At 37.0% G+C, this 19,881-nt stretch overlaps 1 protein-coding gene across 7 annotated transcripts in view; it reads right to left on the reverse strand.

The window, feature by feature from the left end:
* Positions 1–19,881, reverse strand: part of Ptprd (protein tyrosine phosphatase, receptor type, D) — a 2,098,812-nt gene that overhangs the window by 1,508,728 nt on the left and 570,203 nt on the right. For all 7 annotated transcript variants that reach the window (XM_013516335.1, XM_013516328.1, XM_013516331.1 and 4 more), the window contains exon 4: positions 2,009–2,116. The gene's annotated coding sequence lies outside the window, so the exon portion shown is untranslated. The remainder of the gene's footprint in view (positions 1–2,008; positions 2,117–19,881) is intronic.

Consider the following 19,881-nt stretch of genomic DNA (forward strand, 5'->3'; position numbering starts at 1 on the left):
TGTGCTTTAGTAACCCCCGGGGCAGGTCCCAAGCTCATCAAGATTACACAATTAAACTTACCAACTTTTGCAAATATCACTGAAAGTAAATTCCTGTATAGTTTCTCTCTTTTGGGGGGAAGGGTACCTGGAATCAGAACTCAGCACCAGGTGCTGTGCCACTGAGCTAAATCCTGGGCACTATGATTACTCTTAAAAGCACTACTCAAATTTCATACATTCTTTTTGGACTCTACACACTTACTTATTTTCTTTCCTTTTATAATCTCCCATTTACTTAAATGCAAGTGTATTTTTTCTTACTATAAAATGATGTGTAAGTATATTATTTCTTATACAAATATAGGATTTTATTGCAATTTTGTAATTTGATCTTTAATGCTTCTACAAAATATAGTGACTTTTTATGACCTGGTTATTCTTCTGTAGTCCTACTTCTGCTTATTGCATAAATTGCAGATTTCACTTTCAAAATTAAGAGGTTTTCCCCTGATTATTGAAAGTATGTATGCTGAAAACACAAAGTTAAAAATTAAAGAAAACATAAAAACAGGCTGTTAGAACTAAAATCACTTTATCATACTGAGGCTTTTGCTTCTTTCCATCCACAATGCCAATCTTAATAATGCCCTATAAATGCACCATTACCTTCTTTTTAAAAACTTGAAAATAAACCTGTGCCTTCCTCCTTGGCATAAGTATTCTTCTAAAGCATGGGTTTTAATGGTTCTATAGATATTTAAAAATTCCTGTGAGTTCTTTAAAATTACATATTTGTACTGTATAGAATCTTCATGCTACTTAACAGATGATAGTCAATATCCTTCTCATTAAAACTTTTCAGAAACTCATTTTTCTTACATTAAATCTCTAGATACGAAATGCCTGTGTCAAAGGCTCATTAATGTATCTGATAAATAGATCAAGTGGTTATCATGTAATCTTTTTTTTTTTTCTTTTTTTTTTTTAGTACCAGGAATTGAACTCAGGACCTTGTGCTTGCCAGGCAGGCACTTGGGCCACGGAGCTATATCCCTGGCTATCATGTAATCTTTTTGAGGGATGGGAGACCTTACCTTTAACCTTCCTACTGAACTTCATCCTCAAACCTTATTTTACTTCTTTTGTATTTTACCACAGAGTCTAGCTAAGTCATCCAGGCTACACTAGAACTTGCAACCCTCCTGCCTCAGCCTTGCCAAGTGCTGGATTAGAGGCTTGGGTCTTTTTATAGCCCTTTCCTGGTAGCCTTGGTTGGTTTGTCATCTTTGTAACCATGGAGATTCTATGAGTTATACATAACCATAGTATGCTTTTAAGACCAGTATACATACTTGTTGCTGTTGTTTAACCTCTGAGTTTTCTTGCCTGTTATTCTGTTTATCCCACAAGAGTTTCATATTAATGTCTCTACCTGAGCACACGTGCTAGCCGAAGACTCATGAAAGAACAGACTCAGGCATGACTAAAACGGAATCTGTGTCACAGCGTTGACCCCTGACACTTTTAAAACCAGAAGTTAAGTCATCTTTTGAGTTCTTGTGTAACTTGACCACTCTAAAGGTCCGATGCTAAGTGGGAAAACGCTTGGGTCCTCCGATGCCTCAGGCCGCAGGAGACTCATCACGAGGGCCTTAGCCAGCTGCAGCGAGGCGTGGCACCCCTCCGCATCATTACCAGGAGAGGCCCCGCCCCCTTGTTCCCCAGGACTGGCTGATGCTTCTTTTTCACACGCAGCCCTGACAACCAGATGCTCGGTTTAGAAGGAACCTCGTCCATCACTCTGTTCTGTCACTTTAAGTGAGAAGGGGAAAATAGATATTGGTGTGAGGGATGCAAAGGAATTTTAATAGGAGAATTCTTTAAAGAGATGCAGTGCTGCAGTGCTCTGCAAAGGGAGGAGGGCTGCTGGGGTTACAGGGTGAATCCTTCCATAGAGCTGCAGAGAAGCGCGCCTTGTGCCCTGCTCGGCGTCACGCGGAGCCCGCCAGCCGAGCACTGTACTCACCTGGAGCCGAAGCCCATGACTGCCCTCAGGGCTGGAGCCAGCATGCTGCGGCTCTCACCCCTCAGCTGCGACGCTGCGGGCCAGGAACCGCGTGCCTTTCACTCCCACCTACAACAAAACAGAGTGTCAGTCATGTTTTTTTTCATGTCACTTCAGGCATAATAAGATATTCATTATATTATCTTTCCCATCACACAAGACATTCACTCAATCAGAATGCTCAACACCGAGGGAAGCAGCGTAAACTCTTCACCTCTATGATTTACTCCTTGAAGATTAATACAGCACCTGCAGGAGTCAGTGGGACATCTATATTTTATCTCCTATAAAGTGATCCTCATAAAAGGTCATATATATTTTTTCAGGGCAGTCACTCCTATCCCTTCGATTTAAGTAACTGATGTGTTAATTTAGGAAGTCACTTTCTATATATTGTTCTTGAAAACCATAAACCAAAAACTTTTTTAAAACCCAGAAAGAAGTTAGTGTTGAAAATATTGCTTCATTTTTTTTTACCATGAAACTGAAGCTCAGTAGGAAACAGAACTTAGGAATGCAGTGCCATCAGCTTTATACCTGCGCTACTTCACATTTTAACTTGAACCGTGATGAGCAGCACTGATGTTTTGTCAAACACTGCCAAGTGCTGCTGCTGTGAAGCTTGTGATGCAAACAGATGGTTCTGTCACCCGCTAAAGTGGCAGGCTTGGTGCCAGTTTTAGGGCCAGGCAGCACCTTCCACTCCTCACAGAGCCACTTGCCCTTCCTTTAACCAAGCGATGGTCCACTCTGCTATGCAACTGGTGGCCTCAGCAACTCTAGGTAAACACAGAAGAGATGCAGCAACACACTCCACAGCCCAGCATTTTTGTCTTTGCCTTGGTCCCCTTTTCCAGGATTTGGACTTGGATCAACTCTCAGGGGTAGGATCTTGCCATGATCTGATATTCTTTTTTTTTTTTTTTTTCTTTTTTCTGGTACCGGGAATTGAACTCACAACCTCACGCTTGCCAGGCAGGTGCTGTGCCGCTGAGCTAAATCCCCAACCCTATCTGATATTCTTGATGGTCACTGCTTCTCTAATCTTCCAAATAGGACTGAGAAGGTCAGTGTTCCCTGTTGCTTGATCTGCCCAGCAGGGGACCCTTCACCTCTGGTTGTGTGGACTTGCCACTAATTGCATGTTTGGATTATCACCCCATTCTGGTACTATCCTCTGAGAATAACCACCGTGTTTCAATGAATACAGTCAGACTTCTCCCAGTCCCCCTAATAGTCCCACTAACTATTCCAGTGTCAGGCTGGAAGCCACTTATTTTGTTCCATCTTCTTACTAGTTATTTCAGTTTAATTTTTTTTCCCGATGCAGCATGAAGGGTGCACGAAACTCCCAAACCTTGAAAGTGAGGATTATTCCTTTCAGATCTACATTGTTCTGATCCTCTGGAGTTCTTTTCACCCCTTCATTTCCTGCCTACAGACTTTCAAAAGTTCTCCCTTCGATTACAGTAGTAACTTCTTGGGCGCTGATCTGGTGCCATATAAAAACAGATGGCATTTTCAAATTAGGATAATTTGAGGAGAGTTTAATAAAGAGCCTGTTCTGGAAAGTCTGAGCTGCAGGCAGGGAAATCAAACAGAAAGTACGGTGGAGCTTGTGCCTCCTCAAGCCTTCCGGGAGGAGGGCAGGGAGCGGGTACTGCCAGCCAGGAGGGGTAAGGAGTGCAGACAGGGCCCCCTGGACAGGAAGTCACGCGTTAGACGTCACAGGTAGCACAAGGTGATGGCAGAGAGGAAGCCTGAAGATAAAATACTCCTGCGTGCTGCTTTCCCTCTGGTTGCTGGCGCCATCTACCTGGGGGACCAGCCACACTGGAGTCCCTTGGGCGAGGGGCCCATTCCTGTCCCTGTACAGGCTGGTTTCCACGGCTAGAGAGTACATGGAGAAAGGTAAAAAGTGACTCTGCAAGGGGAAATAAAATTCCAGAAAATCTTTCATTTATATCGAAGAGCACAGGATTTCTGTTTGAGTTCTAATCATACCGATGTGTGTGACTGGAATGTTCACAGTTTACAGTTCTCAAAATCATCCGCAGAGAAGAGATAATACGTACCTCAGAGTGTTTTGATAGACTAACTGGCACAATACACAAAGATTGCAGAGGAAGTGCTTAGTGTTAGTAATACGAGTTCCTCTTAAAATACAAGACTAAACCAACAAACACAGACATATTCTAGAATGCTGAACTCGCCACCAGTTTTTCCAATACTGTGTATTCCCAAACCTCCACACTTTGCCCAAAGTGCCTCTGCATAAGAACTTTTCTTTTTCCCCTATCTTAAATCTGGTTTGCCTAGAAAACTGCTAATTTACACTCCGTGGAACAGTCCTGAGGCCCTCCGCAGCTCTTTCTCAAGCCAAGATGACCGTTCCCTACTGGCTTTTCCACTTGCATTTCCTACTTTCTTTCCCATTTGTGTGCACTTGGCACCCGCAAAGCAGTGAGACCACGCTGTTGTGCTACTCGACCATGAGCCCCTTGAAGGAAGGGGAAGGACATGTCAGACAAATGCATCTCCTCGGGAAGTTTACTAACTATAGATCTTGAACAAATGTACAGTGAATAAATGAGTGTGTGTTTCTAGAATAAGTGAAGTAGAGCAATGAGTGTGTATGTATAGAATAAGCCTGCTGCAATGTAAGGGAAGGGTTCAGAAACATCTTTGCCTATTAAGAAGACCAGCCTGTGATAAGGGCGCATGGGGTAATTACCCTGCCAAGTCACGAGAACTGTGTGGAGCAGCTCCTAAGGACGAATGCCGCCCACTTGGGGACCCTGGTATGGAGCAGCGTGGCTAACACTTTACCTCATTCATTTCAAAGTGCCAAAAGCACTAGACATAATTGATTTGAAGTAGAAAATTAGTGCTTTACTAGCTACAACACTACTCTTAGCAAAAGCATTCGAGTGATTAAAGAAAACAGTGAGCTCCCAACATTTTCTTATGACTCACCAAATGATTCCCCCGTGAATATTAAATTATTTGTTCTGTAAACAGGTAAAGATTTCCCATGATAATGAACATAGAATAAAGCTATACTCACACCCTGACACCCAGCCCCTGTAACTTCCTGCAACAAAGCAACACTTATTGAGGTCTTTGTGTCCTTGGAAATACTTTGTCAGCAAACACAAATTATATATATATATATATTCTTATTCACTGATTCTTTTTTTAAGAGTGAATGTTTAGCACTAACATGACTGTCTTTTTTCACCTAACATAAATCAGGTCTTCTATAGAAGTAAACACACAGCATCTTCATCATCTTTGGCTTTATTTCTGTTTTTCTGATATATTATCAGTTTAGGTAGAAGTCTCCTAAAATTGATTTTCAAAAATCTTGTGTTATTATTACAGATGTTATAATAGATCTGCATTGACAAATTATTATATAAGAGGTCTATCCGTAGGATAAATTCCTACAGGTTTGTGTAAGTTGGTCAGAGGGTAAACGTATCTGCAGATCTTAGATGGAGTACCACATTTTCTTCCTTATAAAGCTAACCAACCTGGGCTCCCGCCAGCAATGTTTGAGACCACGAGAGGGCAGGACATGTAGGTTTTCCACAAATGTGGTAGTTGAAAAGCTGTATCTTTGTATTATTTTACTTAACTTTTAAAATTATGACATAAGCTGAGTATCTTTTGTAACATTTAAAAGACATTCATGCACCTTTTTCTGGGATAGTTCTGCTAATAGTTCAAACACCATTTCTGTTCTTCCTTATTCTAGAGATTTTCCAATGCAAACAAAGCCATTAACGACGTGAGCAAAATATTCCTTTATGTTTGAATTTTTTCAATCCTTTGTCCCCATGCTGCTGCTATTGCAATCTTGTAGAGGAAAGCAAAGCAGTAAAAACTGATCCCACAGTGCCCTCTGGTGGCCTTTTACTCCGCTGCATTTTCCTTGCATAAATGGGGACAAAAGCTGAAGGGAGATACAGTTGGAGGGGAAAGATCTGTATCCTTAGCCACCAAATGTGTCTTGTCCCTAAGACAACATAGAAATATAACCACACCGAAGTGGAAAATGAGTAAGATCTTCTTTAACTCCGGTTCCTTTAGAAGATAGCACGTGCAAATTTGGGGGTGTTCAATTAGATCATATTTTTCTCCTCATTATTTAAGAGGGCCAGGGAATATGAATGAACGAATGAATGAATGAGATAAATTTATTGACAGTTAGCCATACTACAATATGATGAGGGCAATGTATATATGTACAAGGCTTGTGTATGGCTGGAAACACCCAGGTTAGTGAGTGGCACGTAGGATCCCTTTCATTAAATTGAATTGAATTAACTAAAGATAAAGATCCTCTTCAAAGTTGCTGCACAAACCACCTCACAGAAGGAGTGCTGGGTTCGATCGCTACTTCCCTGTCCCCACGGGAATGCACTACGGGGCTGGCCAAGGCCTTTCACCTGGATCTTACCGGGGCAAACTCTGCTTGTGAAAGGGAAACCTGCACTTTCCTTCCTCCTGACTAAACCCACGGTTCTCCTGATCAACACCGGCCTCCGGGAGTGGTCACTGATCCGTGGAAGACCCAGACAGGAGCTCGGGAAACATGGAAATCAAATAATGCACCAATAGGCATCTAGACTCTATAATTACACACGGTTTTCCTCACCCCATGCCTAAAACTAAAGAGATTTTCACAACGAAATTGAAGACAAAACTTGCAGGAGTGCTCTAACTGTGGCATATTATGTCACGCAGAGCTATGAATATGTGCCTATCCAGTATTGCTTTTATGGAGCAAATGACAGAATGAATAAAGTCATATATATACATATACATATATATGTATATATGTATATGAATATATATGACTTTATTCATACATACATACATACATTCATACACACATACATACATACATACATTCATACATACATATATATATATTCATTCTGACTTTGAAAGCAATACATTTCCTATTTACACGTGAGGACCAGAAGCAGCCTAAAAAATAATGCAAGATTTTTAGCCCAAGATCCCCAAAAATACCACAGCAGAGATTAATTCTCAATTATATAAATACTCTTATTTAGATTTCAGTAAGGTACCCAACAATCTAATCCAAATCATTTCCTAATTATATTTAACATGCGTTCTAGAGAGAACAATAAAATTTAGAATACTATGGCATACAGGCTGTGAAAAGCCAAGTGAGATCTTTATTCTGACCCTTAGTTCTAAGGACCAAATTCCTTGAGTTTGGTATTATGTGTCTATTCACCCTCCAGGATGCCTTTTTTCCCTTTAATGCATGAAACTCAAATTAGCTCTGCACATAAAGATGTTCAAGTGATGTGTCTATTGAAGTGATTCTATTAAATTGTCTATCTCTGGGAGGGAATTTGTCTATCTATCGGTAGAACAAATCGAGAAGAATTGCAGGATGAAACTTCATTACCCTGGAAGATATCTACGAATTCCCTCATTGTAGCAATACCCTGATAGCAAAAGAGCTTTTCTTTCCCTTTTATTGTCTCTATAATTACAAAAGAAAGGAAAACAATGGAGAAAAAAAGAGATAGAGTTCAGAATATGAAAGTAGTCAAGATGTATATTGGCAACTGTAAAGTCTGTTGCTATTTTTTCATGTTGAGTGGTTCTGCTCATTTAAGACCTGCACAGTGGCCTGTGTTATGAAGAGCCTGTATGCCATAGCATTTTAAATCCTATTGTTCTATTCTCAAAACAGCTTCTGTTCCATTTACTCTACTTATGAGCTATATGGTCATTCTATAGTAACGCTACTCACATCAAATTTTTAAAAATATCTTCCTTTGTTGGGATATTACAGAAAAGGAGTATATTTCTCATTGTGCCTACTTTTTTCTTTCAGATCTGCCTTCCCAGTCAATTCCCAATATCAAACTTGGAAAATAGTATAATCCTTCATGCGTTCACTCTGGAGATTCAACGACTGACTAACTGGATGCCTGAAGAAAATTTTTTAAATGGAAAACATAAAGGATAATAAACACAAAGCTTGTAGATGAATAAAAATTCAAACCTCTAAACTGTGAGCTAAATAAACCTTTTGTCCTTTAACCTTGAGTGTCTGGTATTTTGTCTCGAATTTCTCATTGTTTTTATTTTGGATAAAGTGATACCTTTTATATAAATTTTTCAAAAATTTTTACATTTGAAATTTTTAGGTAAAAATTCAGTTTAGCTCTCCCCACGAGTAGTTGGATTAAGTGTCTAATGACACAATACTTTTCTGCATCCATTTATTATAAAAGTAAAACTTTAAGGGTAAGTTTGCAAAATTTAGTCAAATACTACAAGATCTACATACAAGTATTTCTGTGATTCAATGCGGTAACTTCATGAACAATGCTAAAATGATAAAAAAGTAAGAGTGTTATCAGTCCAATCTAAAAAATGTGCTAAATAAGACCTAATTGTGGCAGAAGGTACAAAGAAACATGGGATTGAAGAGGTATTTTATGACAAATGGAAAAACTGCAATGAATAAGACAGGACCATAATAAATTTTAAAGGCTATTTTAAATAAAATTACAGCTTTCAGTGGAGTTACTAAAAAAATGACACAATGCTGCCAGCAATATTTTTAATATCTGAAACAATGGCATATGGTAGACCAAAGATTTCTCTGGTGGGGTGAAGGATAGTTAATACAGGAAAACAAGATTTTGGACAAGGAAAATTGTAAGAATATCACATGGACCAAAATCAGATAAAGTTCAAATTTAAGAGGAAAAGATGATGTTGTAGTTCCTTTTCTCATTGTTAAGCCAAAATATCAGACACCCAAGGTTAAAGGAGGAAAGGTGTATTGAGCTCACAGTTTGCAGAGGTTTCAGCCGGTTCCAAGGCAGCGTGGCATGCCAGACAGGCATTGCAGGGATAAAACAGTTCATGATAGGTAGAAGGCAGCAAAGCAAGCGAGGGATGACCACAGCCCTTTTCATCCCTTATATCTTATTCAGTCTACTTAGGGTGGGTTCCATCCACACCCTGAATCCTCATGCCCTTGATTCTTGCATTGCACCATGAATCATTCCCAGCATCACACATTCTGGACACAGCGACCGCTGAAAAATCCCACCTATGACCACATAAGGTTTTGCGGGGACAGCTAGACACAAGCCGTAACAGATGGAATCAATGATTTTCTGAAATATTTTTCTCCCCCATGACCCATTTAAGATCTTAACTTTCAACATACTCCATTAATAGTTATGAATTTCTCATCATTTTTATTTTGGACAAAGTGGTACCTCTTTATATACATTTTTCAAAAGTTTTTAAATTTGACAACAGAATTTAGTATGGAAGTTGGAAAGTAGTTTGGGAAAATACTGAGTAAAAATTTGAGAATGGAAGGAAAATGGATTAATTGTAACTAGACATGACCCGAGAACTCACCACCTGAAAGTTATGTCCCTCGGACATGAGTAGAAACTGACTTCCCCTGCACTGCACAAGTCAGCAGCCTTAGGACTTGGCCTGCAACATTAGCATTGTCTCAGTTGTCCAGTTTGACGAATTCACTGGTTCCATTCCAGACTTTATACACCATAGTCATAGGAACCAATTCCTTAACACAAGGAATCAATTTGTTCCTCTCCTCCTTCCTCTCTGTACATATGTACACCCAACTGGTTTTCTTTCTCTAACAATCCTACAAGGTATGACATTTTTACGAAGCAAATTAAGTCTGTGATATCAGTGTATCTAGTACACACGTAACTTCTCTCAGTCCCGCGCTTACGGCAACTGCTACAGAAGGAACTAGTTTACATCTACTTCAATCGTTTCTGAATGTGCCACGTGGCAGTGATTTATGTAATTTCCATTCACTGTACTTCCTGCCATAGGGTTTTATTGACATGAGGAATATGAAGATCATAAGAAACTGGTTAGCACACACATATACTCAGAGTTACCATTAACCCTTGCACCTGCTATGTGTATTAAGGTAGTATTTATTTGTGCTCTTAATCACATTTTCCACCTATTTACTCCCTTGAAGGAAACCTTGATTAAAAACATTTTCACTAATAAGCTATTTTATTCAGAGGATCACATAATATAATTGCATATCTTTCCTGTTTGAGTGGGAGTACTATTTAAAAAACATTAACTTTAAAATGTTCTAATATTGTGAATATGCTTCGTACATCAGTGTCTTCATGAAGACATTTTATTCCTAAAATGCACAAGCTGGCAAGAAACAGATATTTATTCCAGTTTAAAATAAGAATATAAAATAGTCAGAAATAGATTATCTCCAATGTTTTGTGAGAATACTGAATTCATATGGAATCAATGAATATTTAACTAGCTTTAGTAACATAGTACACTGCACACATCATAATATCTTTCTACATATGAAACAGTAGACAAATAGTTCTTATTTCTTCCATGCAAGCATATGTATATATTTGAGAAGTGTTACTTGTGCATAGAAGCACAAATTAATAGAGTAATAGATAAAAGTAATATACAGTAAAAGTATCTACGCTATGTAAGTAGAAATTTCCTTCAAAAGACTATTTTGGTTTTCTCCGTAGATTACAAAGAATGAGATCAATTGACATCTTAGAAACAGATCCTGTGATGGAAGACTCCATTTTAATATTAAACTTCCATGGGAGAAAAAGCTACGCATTTCAATTCACTTTATAAACAATTGTGGGAGATAAACTTAATGGCAGAAAACTAAAGCCAAAAATAAATAATTTATATAGAACTAAATGCTAAACAGCTTCTATGGAAGGAAAGCAAGGGATGGTAAGGGGAGAACAACATCCTTCCAGCAAAAATGAGGATAGAAAATCTGACCGAAGAGCAGCCGTGTGCCATCACGCAAGCACTCTCAGCAAAGATGTGACCTCCAAAATAACAGTAGACAGCAAAGATCCGCTTAGAAAAGAACAAATGAATGAAAGAATAAGTAAATCCTAGGGAGGGATCATCCTGAAAGTGACAAAGAACATAAAATAGTAAAGAATCTACCCGCTTTGAAGCCAGATTCCGAAATGCTTAAAATTTCACTTTTATGATCATTTATCATTTTATGAATTCCAAAAGGAAAGTAGCTTCCTATTTTTTGTTACATATCCATTTTGTATCCAGATTTTGCTTCTCTGCTCCATCACTAGCCTTAGCTATAATATTCAATTCTGCATTTTCTAGACCCTTAAGAAAATAATTATTCTAAAAGGACAAAGATTTTCCAGGCTGAAGTGGAGCTATATATTGCTGAAGTAGCATCAGAAGACCCCTCTGCTAGAAGACAATTAAGCTTTTTCAAATTACAACAGAACTGGTCGGAATAAAAAACTATACCAAAAGTGTATAAGATAATTAAGTGATGTAGGCTTTATTTATCTGGAAATGTCCCATCATATGTATTTGCTTTTAATTGGTTAAATGAAATGCAAGTATTTTTAGTGTTTCTTGTTCTGTTTTGTTTTGTAGTGTTAAGGACTGAACCCAGGATTTCAAGCATACAAGAAAAGTGTTCTACTCTGAGATAAACCTCCAGCACTGTGAATTTTATTTTGAGGCAAGTTCTCATGAAGTTGCCCTTGCTGACTTTGAACTTTGGATCCTCCTGCCTAAAGTGGGATTGTAGGCATGTGGCACTGTATCTGTCCTTATTTTCTTTTCTTTTCCAGATTTCCCTTACATCCTGGAAATGTCTGGTTTATTATATTGTTTTCCACTACTCAAAAATGTAGCTTTCGTTCCTTTGGTGAGGTGGCTTTTGTTTCATCACCTTATTGGTATAATTACTATTTTGTTTTTTCTGGAAGGAAGACAGAATGTACAAGGGACTGAAGTGAGACTTAATTGAGCCTCAATAAAAGTCAAATTTCAAAAAAATTCTCTAACTTTCTGATAATATGTTAGAAAAAATTATTTAGGAATGGAGAGTTAAGATGTTGCAACAGATGATCAAAATTTCTTACTTCTAAATAAATGTAGGTGTTTAAAACAATCATATATAAGCAATTCATAAATGAGAAAGACAAAGAATTAATTTTGGCATATTTGTAATTTTTAAAATTATCACTTGGCTATATGTCAAGTAGATAGAAACACATAAAAGATCAATATTAAAAGGTAGATGTTTCATAGTATGATTTATAATTTTGTCATCCCTGTAATTTCACATTATTGAAGAATGGGTTCTTGAAAAAATAATCACTTCTGAGAATCAAAATGAGAAGCACCAGGTGAATCTGTCATGAAAATGGCCTGCAGGAGCTGGTTCCCTAGGAGCACGGGCAGATCAATATTTGAGTAAATTGTAAGTCAGAAAGTAATGGGATATATTATTTTCAGTAGCAGAGGAATTTAACAACTGATCTTTTTGACTACTACAATAGAGAACACAAAATTTATGAAAAAATTATAAATATGAACTTTAAGTGTGTTAGATAAAAATGAAAAGTGGGCATTGATTTTATAACCACTCACTGATGGTGAGAAAAAAAGAAGCGCCAGAGTCTACAATCAGCTGCGTCAGTGTGACAAGAGGTAAAGGCCTGAGGACGAGCTAGGTGGAAAGCGGAATCTGAGAACTCCATATAAAGCTCAATCCCGTGATAACAACACACTTAAAACTTTTTGAGAAAAACTATGGTCACTAATTCGGGGTGATAAACTTGTTTATGGTTTTTAGGACTCTCAAATTAAAACTTCTCAAATTAAAAACCAAGGGAACATAAAAGGTGACCCATGACTTAATATTCATGGCATATGGAATATGACTCAATATTCATGGAAATTCATGGCAGAAACAAAGAATATTTTTCTCTTTTAAATATTTCATAAGTATAAATCATATGCTTTCCCACAAATAAAATCCTGCCAAGCATTAGTAAACACTCTAAAGTTAAAAAATATGTGTCCATGCTAATCCTCACGTGGGAGGTCCAAACAGATACAGACTACAGAGTAATAGCATTTTAAATAAAGTTTGAAAAGGGTAAATATGAGAAAAATATATTGACAAACTCATATGGAGAGATAAAGGACCAGGAACACCCAATATAATATGGAAGAACAAATTTGGAAGACTGACAAAACTGAACTTTTACACCTGCAAAAACTACAATACTCAAGACAGCATTGGGTGGGTGAAAGAAAAGATACCAAGATCAATAAAAGACAAGAGAGATCCCAGAAACAGACCCACAAAAGTGGAGACAACTGTTGACTGATCAAGGATCAAGGAAAATTCCAAGGAGAAAGGCTTCTTTCTCAGAACTGATGCTACACAAATGGATGCTCCCATGGACAGAGGGAGAGGAGACCGGACAGAGAAGGCATGTAGACATAGTTCTTACACTCTTCATAAAATTTAGCTCAAAATGAATCACAAACATTAAATTAATTCTATAATGTATATGATAGAGACACAAGGAAAAATATAGGTGACTGTGAATTTGACAATGAGTTTTCAAAACGGTATTAAAAATGTGATTGATTAAAAAGAAAACCAAGTACTAGACTTTGTTAAAGTTGGGAACCTTTTTGCAAAAGACATCAGTAAAAGAAGCCAAGAGAAATCACAGCTTGAGCAAATCATCAGCAGAGTACATGCATAGCAGAGAACTTTTAACTAAATGGTACAAAGACTTATTAAAACAATAATAAGTAAACAATTCAATTAAAACTGGGGATACTTCACCAAGTAAAATATACAGCAAACAAGTGAGTGGTGTGTACTCAATTTTACTTACCATTAGGTAAATAAATGATCAATATCAAAATGGTGCTCAAGATCATATATTATTAGTTAAATAAAAATTAGAAGAGCAGTCAGACATGGTGGCACATGCTTATTATCCCAGCATTTCTGGAGGCTGAAGCAGGAGGATCACAAGTTCAAACCCTATCTAGGAAGCTTAGTACCTTAGCAAGACTCATTCTCAAAATAAAAACTAAGTGGGAATGTGGATGCTAGGAATAGCTTATAGAGAAGACCCTAGGTTCAACCCACAGTATTGAAAACATCATATTTGTAAGTCACTTTATAGCTCTAGGAATGGTGAGAATGAAAAATAATGAAGACACTAACTGCCAGTAAACATGCCAAGCAACAGGGGGCAGTGCAAAATGCTGTGGCCACTTTAGAGAAAAACTTGGCAAGCTCTTACAAAATTATACTTCCCCATTATAATCCAGCAATTCTTCCTTCATCTTTGGTTCAGTACTGAGTTTAATTGAGACCTTACATTCACAGGGAAAAGAAGACCTTCCTGCAAAAGCTTATAGCAGTTTTATTCCTAAGTACCAAATGTTAGAACCAACCAAGATGTCCTCCAATTCATAAAGGTGCTGTGACATCAATACAAAGGAATATCATTCAGGAGTAAAATATCATTCAGCAATAAAAAGTAATAGTATATAAAGCCAGGGGGAAACTTAAGTGAACCTTTGGTGGTTAAACAGAAGCTAGTGTGAAAGAGCATGATTCATGGTTCCATTTTTATGTTATTCTTGTGGAAAAGAAAAATAATTAAAGACAGTAAAATGATTATTTTTAAAGGCTTAGAAAGAAAGAAGAGAGAGAAATAGGCGAAGTTCAGGGGACTTTCAGAATAAAATTATTCCACTTGCTACTGGCACAGTAGATATATTACCTATTCATTGGTCAAAGCCATGGAACTTCATAGCAGCACAAACTGAAATGATACATGAAAAAATTTAAAAGACATTTTGGAGATTAGTTGATTTTAGAAGGTGTTGTCAGTAGTTTTCAAGGGATAGATTGGACTTGGACACCTATATTTGTAGGATTATTTTGAAATATTCACCCAAACTGTCAAATGCAGAAGACTGCAGGAGATCTATCCATGTGCTAGAGACCCATGGCAATGTTCGGCTGAAGGCCTAGAGCCCACAAGAAAGTCTCATACAAGCCCCTATCTGCACTGGACTGGTCATTCAAGAGATGCAAAGTAAAACAATGCTGAGATTCCATCTCACCCCAGTAACGATGCCTACCATCAAGAAATCAGCCAATAACAAATGCTGGAGGGGCTGTGTGGAAAAAAGAATCTTTCACTACTGTTGGTGGGAGTGCAGATTGGTGCAACCCCTGTGGAACTGAGTGTGAAGATTCCCCAGAAACTATGATTGGAGATCCCATTTGACCCAATTCCTCTTCTGGTTATGTCAAGAATTTAAAAATTGTACCACAGCAATATATGTACACTCATGTTTATAGCTGCACAGTTTGTCATAGCTAAATCTTGGAAACAACCCAAATGCCCATCAACTGAGGAACAGATAAAAATGATGTGGTCTTTTTGTACAATGGAGTACTACTTAGCCATAAAGAAGGAATGGATGCAGTACGAGACCTTAGTCATAGGTGATATAAACCAGACTCACATGAGTAAACATCATATTGTCTCCCTAGTGTGAGAAACTGAAAGAGTAAATAAAATCCAAAGTGTACAATATATTTGGTAAAATGGAAAGAAACTGTTCAAAAGGAAAGAGAAACTGGAGTAAGGAAAGGAGAAAAGAAGAAAGGGAAAAGCTATATATATAGTTAGATAGTTATAAATTAGATAGACAGTGAGATAGTTATACTACTCATTTCTCTGAGTTCATTGAAAAGAACGGTTTGTGCTAATAGTGTTTGGACAATTAAATGTCTATATCTTGTATACTGTGTAACAAATGATAACAATACACAATACATCAACCATATTGCTGTCCTATTATCTTGTTTTGAAATTTTGTTTTTCTCTTTCAAATAAAATAAAATAAAATAAAGGAGGAATGGAAATGAAAACCATAGGATCTAATTGCACTAGAAGGCATGAAGCAACCACAGTGCTGAGGATGAAAAAGGAAGCTGCTGACCTGATTAAATGTGGAAAAGAGTGCTGTGTGATACTGAAGAAAAGAACCATACAAATTTCTGTACTTGATGAAAATGTTGACCCCATGGATATGGTTTCATAATTTCGATACTGCTCTATGTATATACTGGAGAGAGATTTTCCGCATAAACAAAATGTCAAAGTTGAGATTATTTATGGGACAAAGGATTAGAATTGTAGACAAGAGTATGAACTCATGCTTATATTAATATATTTTCATATAGAAATATTCATAGATATATGTGTATATATGGGTTCAGATAAGCCTGTGTATTTGTTGCTTTTCATCTTAGAAGCTCTAAAAGAAATGGCAGCTATGCAAGCATGGCAAGGACCCACAGTCTATTTCTAGAACTTTTCTCTAATTAAAGGAATTAGGATTTCTTAAAGAAATTATTATGTCTAGTTTTGGGGTAGGAAATATGCAAACTAAGCTTGGGACAACTTGTAATGGCTGAATCTTAGGAAGCCTTCAAGAAATGAAAAGAATTTCATTGAGTAGGGTATGTCATACACTCATAGGATCCCAAAGGCCACTCACAGAGCTCCCAAAGGCCAAAGCTGTAATAATTTCAGGAACAGAGTAATGTAGGAGACAGACAAATAGCCTGTATAGAAGAATCCCAAATAATTAATACAGATACTTTCACCCAAGAAGATGAGGCAGAACTCCTCCCTATTCCTGGTTACTTGCTTCCAGGAGAACAATATGAAATGGGTGTGTAAGAGAAGACTAAATTCATGGTGGAGAAGCTTTATAAGCACTAAGCACTCAAGGCCAAGAGTTATAAGTCATGCGGACAGTCTCAGTGGTGGTGAATCTCTGGTATGTATGTTACTTATTTTTCTTTTAAGACAAAAGATGTTAACATATGAGGGGATTTTTTTCCCCTAAACTAAAACCTCAGTATTCAGGTTTAATTGTAATGTTGGTACCTGGCAATAAATACCTGGGTTTTAGGTTGCAGTTTAGACACTTGGTCTCTAAACGTTTTGCCATCACTGGACTATGTATACCCTTAATAGGTTGTGATTACTTTGGCATTTTACCTCTGTGGTTTCCTTCTCGATAACCAATTATCCCAACCTTGAGGAAAACATGTGAAAGCTTACAAACACTAGTAATGGTTGATACCTTATGTCGGTTTGAGAAGTCTAGAAGCTTAACTAAGTGTCTCAGCAGCTTCACATCCTGGGGTGAAAAGGACACGCCCTTCCTGCTCTAGGATGCTGTGTGCTGTGTCAACTTGAGAAGTTTAGAATTTAACTAAGTGACTCAGCAGGGGGCCAGGGTCCTTACTTTGTAAACATCCTCATCTTATGCAAGAGGAGGGCATGGAGATGGTGTGAGTGCTACACCCACCCTACGGGGTGGTATGTAAGGGAGGGTGAAGGGCTTGCTCTCCACCCTTTTTGGTCTTGCTGCTTTTGCTGTCTTCTGCTGCCATGAACTGTTGCCCCTGTGCCATGCCACCCTGCCTTGTAGCCAGCTGATTAAGGACTGAAACCTCCACAAACTGTGAGCTGAATAAACTTTTCCTTCCTTAATTTTAGGCGTCAAGTATTTTGTCACAGCAGTGAGAGAAAAGTAGCCAAGACAACACCAGAATGTTCTACAAAATACTTAGTCAATACACCTCAATAACAAGTCAAGAAGGGCCACACTCAGGAAGATCCTAAAGATACATGTCAACTAAATGTAATGTTGATTCTAAATCAAATCCTGGAAGAGAAAATGTATGTTATATAAAAATTAATTAAATTGAAATGAAATGTAGACTTTACTTAATATGTCAGTATTACTGTATTGATTATAACAATGTATCATATTAATATAAAAGTTAACAACATGGGAAATTGAGTGCGGGTTACATAGAAAATCTAAATATAATATAATTTTTCTGCAAACTGAAAATATTTTAAAATAAAATTTATTTAAAAATCTGCTAGATATAGAATACTTCTGATGTAAGAGTAAAATTGAATATAAACCTAAATTAAGTCATTCAGAAATATAAAAAATATGAAAATAAGGTGAACAGAGCTGAGCAGAAGAATATGCTGTCTCTTTGTTTACATTTTTAATTGGAGCTTTGGTAGAGAAGTCCAAATACTGAAAATAAAATTATTTAATATAGTAGTCTCAATATTTTCCACTTGTTGTAAAAGATGAAACTCTTCAAATTTATAAAGAAAAAATTGTAATGTTAATGTTCACTATCAAGACAAAGTAAGAACACATATCTAAAAATTCAACAAAGTTCAGACCAAAAAGATAGACTCTAATAGATTTTTTAATCACAAGCAAAGTAGCAAAAAGTGAAGTGAAATTTTTGATGTACTTAAGTAAATATGTGTAACCTCAAAATGTGTACCTTTCTATCCTTTAAAGTTGCAAAAGCATTTTAAAACACCAAAACACAAACCAAAAATACAGTATTAAGAATTTACTATTAATGAAATCTCACTAAAGGCATTTATGAACCATGCAGTTTAGGAAAAAGGATATTAAACATGTATTGAAGGAATACCACACAGAATAGGCAGATTTATAGAGACATTAAGGCAACAATTAACTGAATGCAGAACAGCTCAACCTATGGAGTATTAAAGAATACTCAAATGATGGATAGCAGTGGATGCACGTGGGGTTGATGAAAACCTGAAACTTCCTTTTTTAAAAATTTTTTTGTCTTTTTGAGACAGGGTTTCACTATACAGTTAAGTCTGGCCTTGAATTCACTTTGTAGCCCAGGGTGGTCTCGAACTCACAACGATCCTCCAGCTTCAGCCTCCCAAGTGCTGGGATTATAGACGTGAGCCACCAGAAAACCTGAAACTTCTGACTATAAGTTGTCTTTTACTTTTATACGATGCAAATGCTTGTTCTTTGTGTATTTGTGTCCCTTAACTGATAATAGTTACCAGTAGAATGAAAGCTTTTCAGATCAATAAATGTAATAAATGTAGATTGTTAAAAGCACAGTATGTCAGAAACATACCAAACACCTGAAAATGTTGAAATGTTGTAAAGTCAATAAAAATATAGGAAACCATATTTACTGTGTGCACACTAACCACAGGTGAATTCATTTATAGAGTCAATACACAAAGGACAGCTTTTAGGGAAAAATACTCCTACCATTACCTTTTCAATGTATAATCATAAACTTCAATATTTACATGTATCAATGTGAAGGAAGTCATGTCTATGGACTAGAAAATTCTCAAAAGATTAATTTGAATATGTAAATATGGAAAGAAAGGCATTTAAAATGAGTAAAACACAAAAAAGATATAAAGCATTATATATTATTCAAAAGTCCTCACAAAAAAACCTCAAAGCAATTGAGTAAATAAAAGAGGTGCCATCCACACAAGGATGTACCCCAACACAATGTGTGTGTGTGTGTGTGTGTGTGTGTGTGTATTAAACCCACAGCCAACATTCTACAAATGACAAAAAGCTGAAAAGATTTTCTCTATGATCTAGAACAAGACAAGACATCCACTTTCACTGTTCTTCTTTAATATACTAGCAGTTTTACTGGAACAACCAGACAGGAGAAAGAGACGAAGGGTATCCAGATAGCAAAGGAGAAAGTTGTGTTGTTTCTATAGGTAAATAACGTCATTTTATACAAAGAAAAACTAAGACTCTATCAAAACAACTGTTAGAAATGACAAATTCAGTAAAGGTGCACAATACAAAAATCAACATGTAAAACTCCAGAGTATTTTATACCTCAGAGATTATCTTGCTGAAAAGTTATAAAGAAAGCAATGTTTGCATCTAAAGCTAACTGATAATCCACTATGTACTAAAGAACACATTAGAGGATCTACAGTCTTTTCAACAAACGGTGCTGAGAAAACTGGTTATCCATACTGAAAGAATGATACTAG

The sequence above is a fragment of the Chinchilla lanigera genome, unplaced genomic scaffold (assembly GCF_000276665.1).
Source record: "Chinchilla lanigera isolate Chin_1 unplaced genomic scaffold, ChiLan1.0 scaffold00033, whole genome shotgun sequence".
Lineage (NCBI taxonomy): Eukaryota > Metazoa > Chordata > Mammalia > Rodentia > Chinchillidae > Chinchilla > Chinchilla lanigera.